We start from the raw sequence: 20,049 nt of genomic DNA, 5'->3' as shown, positions 1-20,049 counted from the left end.
CAAAAATATTCAATGCCAATTTTATACACAGATTTTGCACTGTCTTGTTTAACATGCTTGTGCCGACAGAGTTCCTTGAATCTTTATTGGAAGACCTCAACAACTTTCCAAAAGTTATTTGGAAAGACTTATATAAGGAGAAAATATGGAAGGTAGTATTATTAGTATATAAATACTTCCTAAGAACTTCCCAGTAAAGAAATATGGTAGATAGGCAGGTTCAATCAATACACCAAGTTATGACACTTTCTGACACTAATGGGCCATTATTGATAAATGTCACTTTGAGTGTCTCTGTGTAAAATGGATGTGCACTTTTCTTGAGCAAATTACTTCCCTCATCACAGAAGTGGTGCACATGGATCTGTGAATTTGTAAATGCCCTGTTAGATCACCTAAGATACAAATAAGTTTAAAATAAACATTAAGGTACTTGTGTTTACAACCACAGTAACACCCTATAGATTCATTGGTATTTATTTTTCAGTAGGCTAGATTTCTGTGAGGATCAAGATTTGTTTATTTCTATTCTCTATTTGCATCTAATTTCAAATCACTCTGGGAATTGTTTCTATTTCAGTGGGACTAGTAACTGCAAGTACCATTTCATGCAAATCTGGAAATATTTCGGAAAGAATATTCAGTTCAAGTGTTAAACCAGGCAGTCTTGTCCTTCACTTGGTTTGAGATTGAAGTTTTGCCTTAGTTGTACTTTCAAATGCTACTCTTTGATTACTGGAAGCATCTGAACAACATAGCCCAACACTCCTCTTAAATACTTTGCAGCACAAAAAAGCAAATACAATAGTATTTTGTCTGTCAAGTCCAAGGATATGCTTCAGACAGCAGGCTGAAAAGGAGTCAACATGAAAATTATCACCTAGATGGCTTATCTTGGAACTATGCTTGCAATATTTGCCTATTTTTTGTGGAAGCCTGCTTTGCTGTCAAATTCTGTAGCATCACTGTATGAAATCAAAATACTTTTGCCACTGCTTTTATATTGACAAAATAAGGGTCTTCTAGCTGTGGAAATATGATATTAAATGCTTTTAGATGTAATTTTTAAATTTCACTAAGTAACTATAGCCTCAGAGATTTTAATTGAAGAATTAATCAGAGAGCAAATAAGCATCCTAATTTATTGTATGGGTGATGAAGCATATGATATTCTTAGAGGTTTTCCACTTAGGACTGCTGGAAAGATGAACCATACAGTTGTAAAAAAAAAGATGTTTGTGAAGAGATGAAACTCGGTGGAACAAAAAAATCTTGCCAGGCAAAGCCACATCAGTTTTACTTTTATCACAACAGTGTAGACATTAGTAAAGCAGAACAAATTATTTGATTCCTCTTAGTCTGGGGTGTACCATAATGATCAAGCAGTTCAGTGAAAAGAGAATTTTTTCTGAGTCAGTTGTTGAGGGAAGAAGTCAAGTGAAGAGGACAATATAACATGAAAGAGTGGAATATTAAAAATACTGAAAATATTGAAATTATTCAAAATTATATCTCCTACAGGATTGTATCAATGTTGTGAAATACATTTCAGACAAAAAAGGAAGAGCAGTTTTTTAAATGGGAAATTGCATTTTAATTTAAAAATTATTTTTAAATGCAGTTATATCTTATTTTCACATCTTAAAAATAATAGAAAATTCAAATTAAATCAAAAATTAAATGAGGTCCTTAATGGATATGAACTGACTCTAATTACAGTGACCATGTCTTTCTCCACTGAATATTTCTCAGGATTTTTTTAAATTATATTTTTCTACTTGTTTCACTAAAAGGTTGTGCAAAATCAGAGAAAAATTGGTAAGGAAACAGGTTATTAATTACAGGTTAGGAATACTATCATTAGAGTATGACAGCTTTGCATGAAAGCTCTGCACAGACACATTGTGTTGACCTCTAGAATGTTAGACTGTGTCTGAAATTACAGTTAATAGAATTAAGGGAGGTTTTTAATGCTTAAAGATAAAACCAGTATATCTGATTTTGCCTCTGTTCTTACTCCTGTCTGCATATGTGGCAGTACAGGTAATAGTTCAGAGAGGAATTGGCAGGAACCCAACACTGAACCAGTGTTAAGGAAGAAAAGAAGTAGATCCAAGCTGTGCATCCCAGCTTTGTTCCTCAATGTAGTGTCATACAAGGTTTATCTAAGCTAGGGTAGAGGGCTTTAAGTATCATGTGTGTATTCCGTGTTTTGCAGTAGAATGGTCTCTTGACCTGGAAGACCTTGTAACATCTCTTTTCTCATTCACTGAATTTGATGAAAATCCCAAAAAACTCAAAAATAAAAGAAGAGTTTGATGACATCCATAGCTTTTGTCTCATCCATTAATGTAGTCACTCCATCAAAGAAGACCATTAGGTTAACCAGGCAAAACTTGCTCTTGGTGAAATCATGCAGGTCTTGAATCACACGCCTCTTCTCCACATGCTTTAGCATAGCTTCCAGGAAGACCTGCCCCATGATCTTCCCAGGCACAGAGGTGGGGTTGACAGGTCATAGTCATCTGACTGCCTTGACTTTTCAAATAGCATGGAGAGTTACTTGGCAACTACATGGATCAATTCCCTCAGGATTCCGGGATTCATCTCATCAGGTCCAATAGATTTGTGTATATTCAGGTTCCTCAGATGCTCACAAACCTGATCATCTCTCACGCTATGAGGGAGTTTGCTCCTCCAGTCTCTGCCTTGTGGTCCATCCACTCAAGAGGTTTGGGAAGACATTATCAGTGAAGATTTGGGCAAAACACATGTTGAGTACCTCTGTCATCTCATCCATTATTTGCAGTTTGCCAACCTTGTTTATCATGGAAAGCAGGCTCTCCTTGCCCTTTCTTTTCTGGCTGGTATACCTGTAGAAGCTCTTAGTATTCTCTGCATCCCTTGCCAAGTTTAGGTCTCTCTGGGCCTTGGCCTTCCTGTCCTCATCCCTCCGTGACTGGACAGAGTGCCTACAGTTTTCCCAGGATACTTGTGCCTGCCTCCAATGCCTCTATATTTCCTTCTTGTGCTTTAGTCTGAACAGCAGGTCTCCACTCAGTCATCCCGGTCACTTGCTTTCTCTTGCTTTTTTCCATCTTGGGATTGCTAGTGTTTGTGCTCCATGGAAAGCATCCTTAAAGTTTTTTTCTCCCTTGTCCCTGAGGGCAGTTTCCCTAGTAGTCCTACTGACTAAGAGCTGGAAGCTCTTCTTTAGGAGATGGAAGCCCATTTTCCTAAAATTCAGGGTCATGACTTTATTCTTTGCATGACCCATATCCTTCAGGACTATGAACTCCACACAAGTGCTTGATCTGCAGCCTAGTCAGTTTAAAATCCTTACAGAAAGGGGCTTTTTTTCAGAGAATTTCCACAAGAAAAAATGAGAAGTAAATATTTTTAGTGCGATTAATGCAGTCTTCTGTATAAAGGACTTTTTAAATTGCTATAGTTCACTGTTTACACAATACAGGGGCTACTTTTTATAGACCTGTGTTAGCTGACAGAAATCTGTTGTGTAAAACAGGAAACTATAAATTTAAGTGGAACATGGAAAATATATATTTTGTAGAGTTACTAAGTTTTGTCTCTGATCCTGAAAGATGAATACAGCAGAAATTTTGGTCAATCACTTTCACCGCAGTGAATCCAACTTGATAGTCCTGGTTTTGGCCAGTTTTTAAATTCAATATTATTTGTTCATTCTGAGAAAATTCTGTTGGAAATCTGTACTTTTCTTCAAGTGGGCAGTCAAGCAACACTAGGGTAATGATCAAATACTTGCTTTCTTGTTTACAAATGGATCATCTACTTGGCAAATAGATCACACCTTGGCAAGCTGAAGAGCAGAGACGCTTTCGTACATTGTTCCTGTGGCAAAAATAATCCGTCTACTTGGCTTTTTCATAAAGGCTTATGTTGTAGTCTTCAGAAATAATGATAAATAAATATTGCATGCTCCTGAAGATGGAAATGGTTTCGGTAATGTTCTTTTTACTTATTTGTTAGGCCTGTGTATCCTTATGCATGCATGAAACGTAGTAAGTAGCATGTAGATTTATAGGTTTTCTGAGCAAAGAGAGTTTGTGCCAGAAGCTACCAACTGTAGCACACTTCTATTTCATTACCATTGTAAAGGATAGCTACAGACATTTTAATAACTTATGACTCAGGCTGTCTAGAAATAACAAAGACTCCATGCATGCTGGTCCATGTTTTTCTCATTGCCTCATCTATTTTCTTTTCTTAGCATGGTTTTACGGGGGATTTGCCTCCAATTTTTGTAATTAGTTTAGCTACTATTACTTTTCCCTGTTTTATCTCTTCAATGTCTCACATGATATTTGACAATGTCAGCAGGCCGTTTCCAAAGATTAGCCCAAGAGGGATCAAGAAACTGATGCTAAGACTAGCAAGATGAATCATATCCTTATATGGATGAATGAGCTGATAAAACTTCAGAAAAGCTTAAAAGATAAAGGAACTTGAAAAGGCTGTAAGTTAAACCTTTTGCATTAAGGTGGATTAATTGTTTCTTATTTGTCATTTTTCCAATGACCAAAGGATATCCTTTCCCTTTCTTCAGATGAAAGAGTAACTTCCCAAACAGCCAATGAAAGTATAAAGCTCATTGTCACTTTTTGCAAGCTGAGTAGCTTCTATATGTTTGTGCATATTTTTTCTACATTTTTCATCATAGACAAAGTGAATCATCACAAATGCATATTTAAATGGAAATATGGTTACACTTGCCATGTGTTTATATGGCCGACTATTGAAGCTTAAAGGAGTTATATGAGATCTTACTTCATAATTGCACAACTTAAATATAAAATCAACATTGGCATCCAGACTTCCATTTGAGCCCTGCTTTTCCACAAGCTCACAAAGCAATTTTTGTAAGACATCAGAACATTTCAAAGCCAAAAAACATAACTGAGTTTGATGAACTAAGACCCATCCTGCCAGATGCTTTCTATGTGAATGTGCTGTCAAAGTTTTGTATGTGAAAATGTACCTCCAAACCTGTTCTGTGATAACTGAAATAATGAAGACATAGGAATATATTATGGAAATCATGATAATGTTGGCAGACATAATACTGGCATTAATACATAATGATTACAAATCAGTTAGACTTTTATTTAACTATTAATACATTTCAGCCATATATATGACATACATATTTATTATATATAATTACAGTAATTTCACAACCATAAGGCGCACCGGACGATAAGGCGCACCCGCCGGGAGTTGGCAAAATTCGCAACTTTGTAGATCAGATAAGGCGCACTGTTCTATAGGGCACACTTTTTTTTTGCAGCGAGGCTCCGCCCCCAGCTCCCTCCGCGCGGTTGCTGGCCGAGGCCCCGCCTCAACCCGGCAGTCATTGGCCCCCGGGCCTGCCTGTACCTGGCAAGGGTGGTGCCGCGGGGCCCCAGGCCCGCCTGCATCCAGCGGGGCCGGGGCATGGCCGCCACCCCTCCGTGCTGCCTCTCCGGGGCCGGGCTATGGCCGCCGCCCCTCCGTGCTGCCTCTCCGGGGCCGGGCTATGGCCGCCGCCCCTCCGTGCTGCCTCTCCGGGGCCGGGCTATGGCCGCCGCCCCTCCATGCTGCCTGCACGGGGCCAGGGGGTGCCTGTGGAGGGGCGGCTCCGCCTCCACGGGGCCAGGGGGTGCCTGTGGAGGGGCGGCTCCGCCTGCACGGGGCCGGGGGGTGCCTCTGGACGCGCGGCTTCGCCTGCACGGGGCCCGGCGTGCCTCTGGAGGGGCCGTCCCGCTTGCACGGGGCTGGGGGGTGCCTCTGGAGGGACGGCTCCGCCTGCACGGGACCGGGGCGTGCCTGTGTAGGGGCAGCTCCGCCTCCACGGGGCTGGAGGGTGCCTGTGGAGGGGCGGCTCCACCTCCACGGGGCCGGGGGGTGCTTGTGGAGGGGCGGCTCCCGCTTGCACGGGGCCGGGGGGTGCCTCTAGAGGGGTGGCTTCGCCTGCACGGGGCCGGGGGGTGCTTCTAGAGGGGCCATCCTGCCTGCATGGGGCCGGGGAGTGCCTCTGGAGGGACGGCTCCGCCTGCACGGGGCTGGGGCGTGCCTCTGGAGGGGCGGCTCCGCCTCCACAGGGCCGGGGCATGCCTCTGGAGGGGCGGCTCCGCCTCCACAGGGCCGGGGCGTGCCCGCCCCTGCTCCACCCCACCTCCACCTGGCAGCCATGGCCCTGCCGGCTCCCCCCGTGGCTCGCAGCTCTCACTTCCGGGTAGGCAATTTTTTTGAACTTTGTCTATCAGATAAGGCGCACCGGACTATAAGGCGCACTTCCGGGTTCCAGGGAAAATTTTAGTCAAAAGGGTGTGCCTTATAGTCGTGAAATTACTGTAAATATATTTTTGTATATTAAAATTACATTATTATTCATACATGTGTGAAATATGTACATATGTACATACATATGTGAAATATATAGATATATATAAAATATGTATGTGTATATATATACACACACATATATATTTATATAGATACATGCAGGGATATATAAGGATACGAAAGATGCATCGCACTAGACTGAAACAACTGCTGGTTTCATTGTAGATTATTTGTGATTTAATATAACCTTAACATCGCTTCTAGTAAATGTGTTGCTTAACAAAATGAAAGTATTCTTTCCAGTCCCACTAAAGGATATCAAAGGATCATACCAAGCTTAGAGAATCTTACCTATTTTCTACATTAAATACATAAAAATGAGTACAGTAATTGTAGACCCTCAATATCTTTGAGCCATTTGGTTATAAGGGCTATAAAAGCATTTTACTGTAAAAAATGCAAAGTCCTCTAAACCAAATGAAGGGGAACAAACATTTCAGGAGCAGATACCTTGAGTATTAATGTCTCCAACGACACTGGAAACTGCTATACGTGACTGTAATGTTAGTAATATTCCCCAAATTTTAATTTCTTCATGGAATTACTGATAATGTATACTTCACACAGATTTAATGGGAATGTATCTTTCTCATTGCCCTGTCACATAGTGAGTTTGTTGAGCATTTGAAAGAAATAAAGAAACATGACCTTGCAAAAGTTAAAGAAATGTCTAAACTCTCACAATGCAAAATGCATTCAATGCCCTCCCAGTAGGGTGCAATATTTCCTAGTGAAAAAAAAGGTGACTTAAAGACTAAAACAAAGTGATTTTAGGCGTACTACTAACCAAATTAAATTTGTGATTGAATGCTTTAATTTTCTTTCTTTTTCTTCTGTTTTTTTCCTGCTTTTTTTACTTTCTTTATATTCCTTTGAGTTTGCTTAGGATATACAGTAATTTCACAATTACAAGCCACACCTGGTTATAAGCTGCATCTCCGGGTGTTGGCAACCTTTAACTCTTTGTCCATATATAAGCCGCACCTGATTATAAGCCACTCTGTCCTTCGCAGAGAGGACCCGCGTTCAAAAAAGTTGTCAAATAGTAACAGAATCATGAGACGGCGGGGTTTACTGGCTCGGCTTGGGGCTGTGCGGGCTTGGCCTGCTCGGGGCTGCCGATGGGGCCAGGTGGCCCAGCTCGGCGCTGCCGCTCAGCAGGGTCACTCAGGGTCGGCCGCCACTGCTGTCAGGCTCACTCGCCCTGGCCTGGCGCTGCCCTGCAGCGGCAGGCGGGGACGGAGCCCGCCTGCTCCCATGGTGGCAGGCGGGGACAGAGGGCCTCTGCTCCTGCAGCGCCGGTGGGAGGTGGGCACAGAGCTCCCCCGGTCCCGCAGCAGCAGGCGGGGACGCAGCTTCCCTGCTCCTGCTCCCGTGGCAGCGGCAGCAGGCATGGACGGAGCTTGTCTGCTCCCGCAGCACCAGTGGGAGGCGGGCACAGAGCCCCCCACTTCCCCCCCGGGCATGGGGCCGGCAGGAGGGAGGCCCCCGCCTCCCCCGCTGTGCTGCTGGCATGGACCCCGCCTCCACCCGCCGCGCAACACAGTAACCAATTTGTAACAATTGTGCAGTCCTGGGTTTAACTGGCAGATGTTCAGCTCGGCACCCTGGCTGGCACTTCCAGGGTTGGAAATTTCCCAACTTTTTTCACATATTAGCTGCTCCTGAGTGTAAGCCGCATTTCCAGGGTGGGAGCAAAATTTTAGTCAAAATGGTGCAGCTTATAATCGGTAAATTACTGTATATAATTTTCACTTGTACTGTCTATAACTGTTATAAATGAAAAGAAACATTGTTTTTGCAAATATAAAATGATTTTGCAGTCCTAGAGACATTGAGGTTCTTTTCAGTGCTCTTTTCCCTGTACTACTTTTTCCTTTAAATTGTATGTTATTAGTTTATCTTAAAAACCTGTGTGATAATGTGCAGTCAGAGCAGAGATATAAAAGGGAGAGGATGTTATCTAAAAATTACCTTTATTTGTAACCATTAGGAAGACTACATTTCCCATTGCAATTTGTACTTCCAGATTGTATCCTTTATGGTATAAAAACTAGGGATGGAAAAAGGATGTTTAGAGTCATCTAGTCTATCTCTCTACCATTTCAATTATTCCCTGTTGTAAAATTGGACTGGCTCAACTAATGCAAGTTGGCTAGAATAATGGAAATCTCATTACTTTTCATTGAGTGACAATTCCCAAAGTTTAATAGTCCTCACTGTTGGAAAACACTGTCTTGGTTCTAAATTTTCTTTTATCATAATTTTATCCTATTTGCTCCCTAATGTGTTTGCCAACCTGTAGAAAGTTGAACATTCTTCTTCACTGAAATTCCTCAGCAGACATTTTCAGACATCTCTGATGTCCTGTCATAAAAGCTGTTGGTCTAAAACACACACCTTTGATTATTTTATTTCAATGTCTTTCTTGGATATAACAATACATTTGAGAAATTGTTTGCATTTAATGATGGCTCTAATTATAATAAGAAAAAAATACTCTTTTCCCACTACATGGAAACAGATAAGGTGATCCAAACACACAGTGATAAGTGGCCACATATGATTTGATATTACTACATTTCCAGCAGCAATAAAAAGTCAGTCATCTTTACTATTATATCTGTCAATATCTAAAACTCTCTTGACATTTGATGCTTTTTGGTTTCTTCTGCTGAAGTTTTCCTTGGATAGGTTGGAGGGAATATTAAATTCCCATTTGTTCTGGTCTTCAAATTTCTGAGCACATCTTACTTTCTGTTTCAAATCCTTTTTTCCTCTTTGTGCTGTTTCTCTGTCCTTATCGCAACATTTCCCAGCTTATCTGACAGTTTCATTAATGTGTTTTCTATTCCCACTTGCAGGATGTAAATGAATATGTCAAAACTAAATTTAACATGAATACTGGAAATATACTCCATTTGAGCTTCTCATAACAGTGAAATACCATTTATCATTAGCCCCTGTCAAGAGACCTTCAAGTCACTTCTCAGTTCAGTTCCGCAAGCTGATTTGTTTTAAGCTAATTCTGAAGTATTCCTGCAAAACAGAAACAATTTCTGCTTGTATTGTGAGACTAGTGATGGTGTGAACAGACAAATAATTATTAATAAAATGAAATGTATTTATGTATTCACTGTGCAAGTCACCTGTTTATACTGAGGATGCTCCTGGTCTTTCCCTTTCAGACCATAATGATTTAGAATCTTTCACTGCAGGAATTTGTTATAAACAGTTGAAAGTATCTTGTGGTAAGTTAAAGTTCACTAACTAAATACTCGGTCCTCTCAAACTACCTATTGCATAGTTACATGCAACATTAGTTATGTGCAAGATCAGAGAAAATAGCTCAGCATCGCAGGTATTGCTCCACATGCCTTTGGGTTAGCATAAAATGACATATTTTGATGCCAATATTGTCATTGATTTTATGGAAATCATGCAATTACATGTGGAAATAAGTCACTCAAACTAAGAAAGAAAAGATGGTTCTCCAGGCAAGTGAAGTAAATAACATATTTTTAGCTCATCTGTACAAGTCATTTTCTGGTGAAAGGAGTCATAGAGACAGCTCTCTAGATGTTTAAGTGAATATGATGATTCTGATATCTCATAATATCTATAACTTAAAGATCTTCATATCATACAATAACATCACTTTCATAGAAAAACAATTTTAGCCTGATATTCTTCTGTATTCATGGCTTATATAACTATAAAATCAATTGTAATGGATTTTTTAAATGAAATCAATGGCCCAGAGGCAATTACATCAATGCAGGTGGTATAAAAGCCATATATTTCATACATGCAATCTGTTTCTAAACAGCTCCCAAGATGCACAATATCGTGTGCATTACTCAGTGCTCCTGAGCTGAATCATCAAGTTAAATGCAAGGGCTTTGAAGAGGTCTTTTTTGAAAACCAATATTCTTCCTGAGAAAAGCAAATTTAGAGCTTAATTGAGAATGCATGCCTCCTCTTCTGCTTACTTTAAAGCTTTTCTGGCCTGAAATGATAAATGTTTCTGAGTCAGCAGCTCTGGCAAAAGATGTTGTATGGGGACAAGAGAAGACAGTTTGCTGGCAAGGCAGCAGAGGCAGTGTGCTTTTAGGACAGAGGAACAATCCTGCAGTATTGAATAAAAATTGCAGAGCAAGTCCCAGACGGGATAGTCCCCAGCCCATGGGGCTGCCTGTGACTGGTTCTCACACAGCAACACTCTCAGAAGGTCTCTGGTTCCACACCTGCACCACCTCAGAGCTGGCCTGTGGCAGACACAGATCCCTGAGGGGAATGGGTGTCAGAGGGGGATCAATCTTTTAAATGCCCTTTTTTGCCTTTTTTCCCCCTTGTTTTATTGTTTGGGTTTTTTCTTTTTTTAAAGGTACTTCTGTGCTTTGTGCATGCAGATGGCTCTTATAACTAAAATTGAAAGTCCTGATATGTCAGTATCACAAAGAGGCACTACTGATTGCAGAGCTCATCTTCTCCCTAACACATTATTTTAATGGAAAACAGTGTCACAAGGGGTGCTTGAATGACAGCTCAGAAGAATCAAGTCTTCTGTGTGTTCACTGAAGAGGGACAATATTACAGAACCCATTTAAACAAATGAGACCACTGTTATCAGTCTCAAAATTAATGCACTGTCTTTTGGGCTCAGAGCAATCCAGAGATGTGCCAGTACAACTTATCATTGTTCCACAGGGAGGACAAATAGAAGGTTTTGTTCATGTAGAAGATGGGAAACCTTTTAACACCTTGCCAAAAACCTCTGCTTAAAGCTAGCAGGTCCCTAAGGCACATATACTGAGTTTGATATCTTACTACCTATTCCAAAAGAGAAAGTTCCATTGCCAGTGATGTCTCTCCATTCGCAAGTAAATATGTCCCAGTTCTGTTTTTTTCTGTATGACCAAAAAAAACGAAAATCAATCATATGTTTATAAACAATATGTTGAAATGCTTTTTCATAAATTGCCCTGGAAAATGTAGATAACAAGAAGCAAGGAGCACCATGCTTGGAAGCAGTGGCAGAAATTATCATGGGAGGACAGGTCAGAAACATAAATAATTTTCAGTTTTGTAATCTGTCACACAACCATCTGTCACATTAACCACCAACTTAGATATTAAAACTTTGGCTATGGGATAAAGGGTTCAATTGCTAGATGTTTAAAGTATTGCTGCATTAAGACAATGATTCTGGTATCAATAGTGTATATAAATAATAAATAGTGTATATATAATAGTGTATATAAAGCATGGTACATTGCTTTATTGAGGGACAGACCAGTGGTCCTTTCTTCTGGTACCTCCCCATGGTACGTTCAAGAAGGTTCAAATGTGTGTCCTAGTTTGGAGGACAGGTGTCTACTAAGAAAGGGAGAAGCCTCTCTTTGAAATGGTGAATGCAAACCCTCTCCCTCCAAATTATTATAGTTTTGAAATCAAAAGGCTCTCAGGCAAAGATATGGGATTTAGGAATAACAGTTCTTTACTAGGGAAATTAAAATAGAAATACACAATACTACAAAGAAACAAACCCCAAGCCCTGACAAAGCCAGAGTACAACCTGACACCTCGTCAGGCAGGGTGTTGGCAGCAGTTCGATTAAATGGTGGCTGTAGTCCTTTTGTAGTGACAGATGTGGTTAAGTTGAAGCAGTGCTCCTGTAGAAGGTGCAGTTTCCCTCCAGAAGTCCAGTGGTGAAGGGGAGAAAATCCAGCTTCCCTCTGGAGTCTGGTGGAGAAGGGGCTGCCTTGGTGTCCCTCACACCTCTGTTTTATCTTGGTAAGAAATGTTGGGCCCTTCCCCCTGGCTGGAGCAACTTCCAATGGGATGAAGTAATTTTATCAGTCCCACAGTGGGACTCAATGGACCATTAGCAGAAGATACCTCCCTGGAGGAAGGATGAGTTGTGAGAAGATAAAGAACAATGCCCTACTTGGTTTCAATGGATGCCCCATTAGAAGAACATCTCCCATGGAGATAAGCATCACGTCCCCACCCTCAACAGATGGTGATAGAATAGACCTTTTATCACACCCTGTACTGTAACCCAAGACAATGTGGCAGAGAAGTCTCAGGAGCAGGTGATAATCTGTAAAACTAGAGAAAAATTTCATAATTTGGATAGTGGTTTGGTAGAAATTATACAGGAGAGGTTTGCAGCTCTGTTCATGAGTGTGAGAGAGAATCAGACTGATGAGCTTGTGATAAAAATATAAAAGATGTGAAATGAAAAAGAATATCAAGTGAAGATCAAGTGCTGCACAGGTGTCAATTTACAGAAAAGTCTTCAAATTTCAAGGATATTTCTGAATTTTCATCTGGTCTCACTCGTACAGATAGGAATCTGGCTTGGAATGAGCAGGAGAAATGAACATGAGAGGACCGGCTGTAACTGAAGAGTTTTGTAAAGCTTTTTCTTCTAATTCACAGCAAAGTACTTCTGCATCAGTCTGAAAATAATGTGAAGGACTTTTAAAATCAAAGCACATACTCAACTCTGTAGAAAGGAAAACTGAAAATTTCAGACAAGGGATACTTAACTGTTCTTTAAATTGTGTGAGCTTCTTTTCCAGAGTCTGGGAACATCATAACCAAATGGGAAAAAAATTTAAAGTGCATTACTTAATCCTTGTTATATTCAACTGTGAAAACACAGTATGTTTAATGAATCCAGGAAATCTTATAATGGGTATATGCAAAAAAGTATTCTTATAGTTTTATTTTTCTTCAGTATACAAGGAAGGGTGGAAAATTGGAAATATTAAAACATAGATAGCTTTAGAATGCAAGTGGGACAGAGCAATGAAAAATATTGCAGTAAAAGCTAAAGAGGAAAAAGGTGCAGTGGACCAAGAGAATAGAGATTAAGAAAAGCAGAGTAGTCACAGGACTGCAGCTCCTCTAACAAAAATTTTTGTATCACAGTGTACTTAATGTTTTTGAATTGCTAAAATTTTCAGTGTACAGTTGTTTCAGAGACAAACTTTCTTGACTGAATTTTATTGCATTCTGTATGTTCTAGGGTTGTAGAACTGTGCATATGTTTGAAAGTTAATATGATTTTTTGTGTCAATCTATCAGCTTTGTGGGGTGGCAGGTTGTATTATTTTTCTTTTTTTTTTCTCTCAACTGTAAGACAGAGATTTCTTAAAAATTAGAAGAGATAGCCCATTGCTATCCTTCTTTCTGAGTGTTTTTGTAAATCTTTTTTGCTTAATGATATTCTGTCTCTGAAATTCTATGTATATATATAATCTCAAATGGGCTCATAGGATAACTCAAGTCAGAAGAGACCTCTCCTCTCTATTATCTTCATAAGCAATTTTTTGCAATGCTGATTCAAGCAGGATCAAGAACATAGGGGCTGAAGGTCTTTGACTAAGTTTATTTTGTGCAACGCTGATGCATATTATCTGAAGTAGTTAATTTATCACTATGTATCCATTTTAAAAAATATTTTTAGAATAACTTGGTCACTTTTTTTTTTTTCTTACTGATGGGCAGATTTTTAGAGCCATATTTCTTCACTTTCTTTGCTTATAACAATACAGCTCCTAAAGTGACACTCTGAAGTTTCATGACTTTTCTGATTCTTGATCCATACAGTTAGCCTGGAAGCCCTTTAAGGAGTATAATAAATCAATTGTAGTTGGACTGTTATTTTCATTACAAACAGTAGAAATCTCACTTCAACGCAAACAAGGTAGGTAAAGATTCATTTCTAATTGTTGTGGTCCTTATTTTAATCTTTAATTGCATATTCATTAATTAAGTGTTTCAGTCATATGTAATGACAGCTTAAAACACGGACCATTAACTACTGCAACTGTGCATTACATTTTGCTTATTATGAAAATGATTCCAGAGGTCAGAAGTGGTTACATGTTTCAAAGTACATAGGAAATGTGCTGTTCAACTGTGCACAAACAGTACTGAATTGTAGTTTCTAACATTTCACTCTGAGCTGTTCAGAGATTTATTAAACAAAAGGAACTAATTTAGTATTTGCTAGTATGGTGGCCACTCATAAGACTGAAGTAACTTCAAATCAGTAACCATGCTTGGTCTTCCTAAATGGTAACAATGATGCCTCTTTGCATAGGTTGGCTGTCTCCAGCTTATCTCTGGCAGCAAATTGGGTATTTCTCTATTCATTATCTGAAGATAAAATATTAAGAACTAGATGTCTCTTTCTAACTCTGTGCATGTAATTGTCCATCTGTTTGTTTAGTGAAAATAGTGGCCTCATTTCAAATCAGTTTCCCAACAGCAACAAAGAAGAAAAATAATGTATTTGCTTAATAAATTATGTTTTTCACTAGAATTTTTCTTGCATCTAAATTTTTTAATAGGCCTACTTAATTTAATGACTTGAGATAATTTTTAATAAATATACTTGATCATTCTACAGTTCTTCCTCAAAACCTATGAAGACATGAAGTCACTGAGTTTAGAGAAAATCTGCAGGAATTAATTGAGCTAATGACCTGAATAGTTTTTGCCATTGGAATCTTACAGACATTAACCAGATACTCTTAATATGTTGTCCTACAGAAAGGATTATGCCTTCAGGATCGAATCTAAACATGAAATTTTGTGCGAGTCTTTAAGTCTTTACCAACTGCAACAAAACTCACAAGTTCTAGTATTTAAAAGGAAAAAAAATGGCCTTAAAAATGCCTAGGGAAAAAAATAAAACTTTTTTAGTATTCTTCGTAGAGAAATTTCATTTGTTTTGTTGTGCAACACCAAACAAAAGGAAGGGTATATGAGAACAACTTTGCCATCTGCCATCTGACAACAGTCAGCTCAAATGTGAATCTTACCCAGGTCTCAAATCCTTACCCTGAGGCTTCCATGGGCTTCAGGTTTTAGGAAACCTCTCTTAGAAAAATCTCTCTGTTATCACTGAAATTTTACTGAAACTTCTCAGAACAGCAGCCTGATTCCTGCTGGTGGCTCCCTTCTTGCTAAAGCTCTCCAAACCTGGTTTGGGGTAGCTCAGCTCCATCAGCCTTGAGAAGGCATGCAAATCTCTCATCCTTCTGGAGGACTCCAGCTGTCATTGAGCACCTCAGCCAGGATGAGGCAACACAGCATGTTTCTTTTATCTTTGTCATTAAAATTCCTTTAGTGAACTAAAGCAGACAGAAAAGAATGAATCACAGGCTAAGTCCTCTGAGCTGGTTCTGAGAGTTGAAATTCATTAAAGGGTTGTCAAGAACTGTGACAGGCTGCCCAGGACAGACATTGAGGAACCAGTCCTGGAGGTATTTAGATGATGTGTAGATGTAGCATTTGGGGACTTGGTTTAGTGGTGGACTTGGAAGTTCTGCATTAGTGACTGGACTCAATAATCTTAACAGCTTTTTCCAACCTAAATAATTCTGTAATTGAAAAGGAAACCAAAATAACAAAAGCTGTTAGAACCCTTTCAGGTTTTATTTTAGACAAACTTAGTGCAAATTAGTTTAAACAAAAAACTAAAAGTCTATAAAATCTATAGAAGTAAGTCAATAGTATTACTCTTTCTCCCAAAGGATAGCAAGAAATGCTTTGCAAATTTCCCAGATATCTCTTTCAGTAAGGTGAAGGTGTAGTATGAAAGTCATAGTGATAATTTTGCAATTATTTGTGATAATCATGATAATAATTGCAAATTTGCAATCACAATATCATCATGATAAAATTACAATTGTACTCTAAAGCTGTTGTGTAGCACTACATGGAAGAAACACCTCCACTGACTAAAGGCATAAATGTGGGAAAACATCCCATGAAAATTAACAAAGAATAAAGATCAGGAGTCACAGTTTCCTGGTAAACAATTTCCAGGGAAAATTAATTGGGCAGCACAAGCTGTGCTTCATTTGGGTTGTTTCTTCATGGGTTATGTTCCTCTGAAGCTGGTCAGTAGAAAGTTAAAGTTACCTGTTCTCTTCCGCCTGACTGATGGAAACCTTGGAACCGGGAGAAATTTTGGTTAAGACTGTGAGTGACTGGTCATGCTTGGGCTAAAATGTTTTGGCCTGTAGGTTGTAGTTCAGGCACAGGAAGGAAACTAGTGTCTTGCAGAACAGGCAGAGAACCAGGAAGGAAGACTGTTGGGCAAAAAAAACCAATCAACCAAAAATTAAAAAAAAAACCAAAAAAAAAATCCCCAACAAACAAACAAAAAACCCCAAAACATATACACACACACATATAAGTTGAGGCAACTGAGATGAGTATTCTATTACCTAAAGACCAATATAAATGTTGGTGGGCTAAAAAGATGACTGGAAGAAAAGCAAGACTCTCTCTCCAGGGACAACATTGTCTGGTGTTTGGAATCTCCTTTTCTTTCCCCTCTGTATGACTGAGGTTTCTCAGTTCCGGTAGCAATTCAAAGAGATGCAGAGCTATGAATGAAAAATCCTTTTCATTTTTTTGTTTATGTGGTCAGTTGAAGAATAAAAGATGTCCAGGATCTGGTCCTGGTCACAAAAAAAGATATATGCCAGTGGAGCCCATGGGAAAGAGGCTATTTCCTGATTACTAACGGTGCAACTATACGAACTGAAATTTTCTCTTGTAATTTTACTTTTGGGCAGGGGATTCGCATTAAGATTCCCAGTGCAGGAAGAATCCAGGCCTGCCTGTAGATACTCTTTCTTTTTATAATCCTCGTTTAAAGTCTACTTCAATAGTGCTCAGAATTTTAAATTAGCAAGTATTTAAAAATTCATTATGTACTATAAACTATATTATAATTTAAGAAATAAAAATAAATGCAACATCTGTGAAATTTTTCTAAGCAAATCTATTTGGCATTATTTAGAGGGAATACACTTTTGGCCTGCTGATAAGCTAATGTTAGAGTTCCCTAATGATTTCCATTGTCCCCTCAGTCCCTCACTGTTCTTTCCACCTTCTGCTTCAAATGAAACAGATGTTAGACTTAGATGTTTGTTTTCCTGGAGGAATGAGATATTTTGTGTTACTACCTGTTGTAATTCTGGATAGACTTGTTCTTCAGAGGTACTAAGTGCACATGTTAGAATATTAGATGATGATAAATAGCAAGGTGTTGATGTAGGAGCAGATGATCATATATTCCATGAATTCCCCTACTTCCATGAACACCCTACTTAAGGGATCACTGCTTTATACTCTTGGTCTTTTGGAGAGCAGGAATTTTACAGAACTTACTCTTTCATCTTATGTTGATACGCGAGAGTTGCCATGAGTCTACTTGTCAACACTAGCATCTGTTCATTTCTTTATACATATTCATAGTTCAGCATTCTATAAACATCTAATCAGTCTGAACCTTATCACCAGCATCATAATATCTTATGTGCTAGGAAGTTCAGAGTTAAGCTTTCTGCCATCCTTTTGTTGCATGTAGATTAAACGATCTCTTATAGGAAAAGCAGAGATCTTAAAAAATGCTTGGAAAAAATATCATAGAGGATGGAAACCTGAGGATTAATGTCACTGTTCTGCATGATCAAAACTAAAAATTAAAATTCTTTATAAATTAGACTTTTATGCCTTTCAGGATAGTGTTTTTATCTCATACTCCTTGGCAGAACACATCATTTATGCAATCCAGATTTCCTAGGTTTCCCAATTACCCTTATGTTTTTCTTGAAAATTTAATCTTTAATTTCATATGTCCTTCTCAGGAGCCCCACAAGTGATTTTTCATTGAAGTCAGCAGATCTGTTTCTTGATAGACTGGGATTTTCTATCTGTTCTCATAATGCATTATGTGCAGTTGAACCATGGGTTTTGCAGTACTGATGCAGATGGGTTCAGCTGCCCCCTCCCACTGCTTTCTGCACATGGGCTCGTCCGTTCAACCTCCGTGTCTTGCAGGCTCATTGCAAATGCATCCTGTGTGACCATGTAATGACATCCTCAGGTGATCAGTAACAATCCTGTGCTGGTCATAGAATTATTCCATAAAATTTTATTTCCGTGCAGTACTCTTTGTAATGTTTGAAAGTTGTGAGCTACTGTCGCATTAGGGAGCTGCCCGACATATGGTAACTGCAGTCAGCTCTGCATGTAACCCTCTCATTTCTAGAGAGCTAATAAAGTTAATTATTCAAAATCACCAAATACACTATTAGTGTGGTAGATGGCCTTTTGATTTCTTTGATCACTTATTTCACTTAACATCTTGTATATACTCTTTTAAGACTTCTGTTTTATGATGTTATACATCTGCTCCCTAGTCTCTTTCATTCTGTGATTCTGTGAAAATCTTTTATATAAACAGTGCAAGCTAATGCACTCTTTAACCAATTTAAATGCACATTTCACAGGAGGAAATCTATCTTTTTCCTGTAAAGCTGCACAATAGTCACTTTCAAACTTCCTACATATGCATTTATGCAAAACTTATGCTTTCTAATAGTGTACTAGGTTTTTTAGGGGTTTGTTTTATGTTCCCTCACCATATTCTTCCTGTTGCTTTCCATGTAAAATAAAGATTTTATATGATATTTAAATAATGGACAGATGTCAAAATTTCAGAAATTTAAAAAAATGTTTCTAATTCAAAGCATTGCTGGTCACTACACACAAATAGTACAGATAAAAGAGTAGGTAGATTATAACAGTAGTTCTTTGTGACAAGCAGATCACCTTCATTGCATATGCTTGTACATAAAGCTGCTAGTACAGATGGGAAAAAACAGCAGGTTTGAGCAGATCAGGCAGAACCCTTGCTCCCCACACTTTACTTCTGGAGGTGGAAAGCAGGAGAGATGGAAACAAAGCAATGTGCTTTATTCTTCCAAAACTGGCCATGTGCTGACTTGCTCCCTCAAAGTTCAGGTGTAAAAGGAGTTAACAACCCAAGGATCAAACCCCTTTGGGTGGCTCCAGTAACTCAAGGAGTTTTGCTAAGCAGCAAGGAGATTTGATATGCATTATGTGTATCTATGATGTTTATGTTTCCAAAAACTTAAGGGTTCTTGAGATATCTTCTAACTCTGCTGGGGTATAGGGAAGAATCTGGAGAGTGAAAGCTTTTTTCTTATTATGGCTTTTGCCTGACCTAAGCATTTCAATCTGAACTGCTTTTGATCCTGCTTAGGCAAGATAAAAGTGGCTCTAACTTGCCTTAGGGATTACTTTTGTCTTTTCAATTCCTTCAGTAAGTAAAAAATATGTAGTTATGAGCACTCTGCTTCTCAGAAGGGACCATTTTGCTATAATATACTGCAGAACATTTCCTTCCTTGGCTCCATGTTTGATACCAACAGTGTATGTCTCTGTAATGTAATAAGAGATTTCTCCACTACATGCTTAGCTTAGTTCTGTGTTTCCCATTCAGGTATTCCCCTAGAGGCACTTAAGAAATCATATGCTGTAATTTTGGTGGCTTGTGGTCCACAAGCTAAGCCTTTGAGTGTCAGGAACCTTCATCTGGTGAGAGAAATGAGTTTTCTGATTTTCTGGTTTTTATAACAAAAGGAAAATACGTAAGTAAAAACGGAGCTTTTAGCTCTTTTATGGCTCTCATAAATTCAGTGAAATTCAATGAACATTGCAGCAGGTGAATGTTCTGCTTACGTTTTTAAGACTATGCAATTTTGTTGCTATAGAAGTGTT

This window comes from Catharus ustulatus, chromosome 1 (assembly GCF_009819885.2).
Source record: "Catharus ustulatus isolate bCatUst1 chromosome 1, bCatUst1.pri.v2, whole genome shotgun sequence".
NCBI lineage: Eukaryota > Metazoa > Chordata > Aves > Passeriformes > Turdidae > Catharus > Catharus ustulatus.
Note: the sequence above shows the minus strand (reverse complement) of the source record.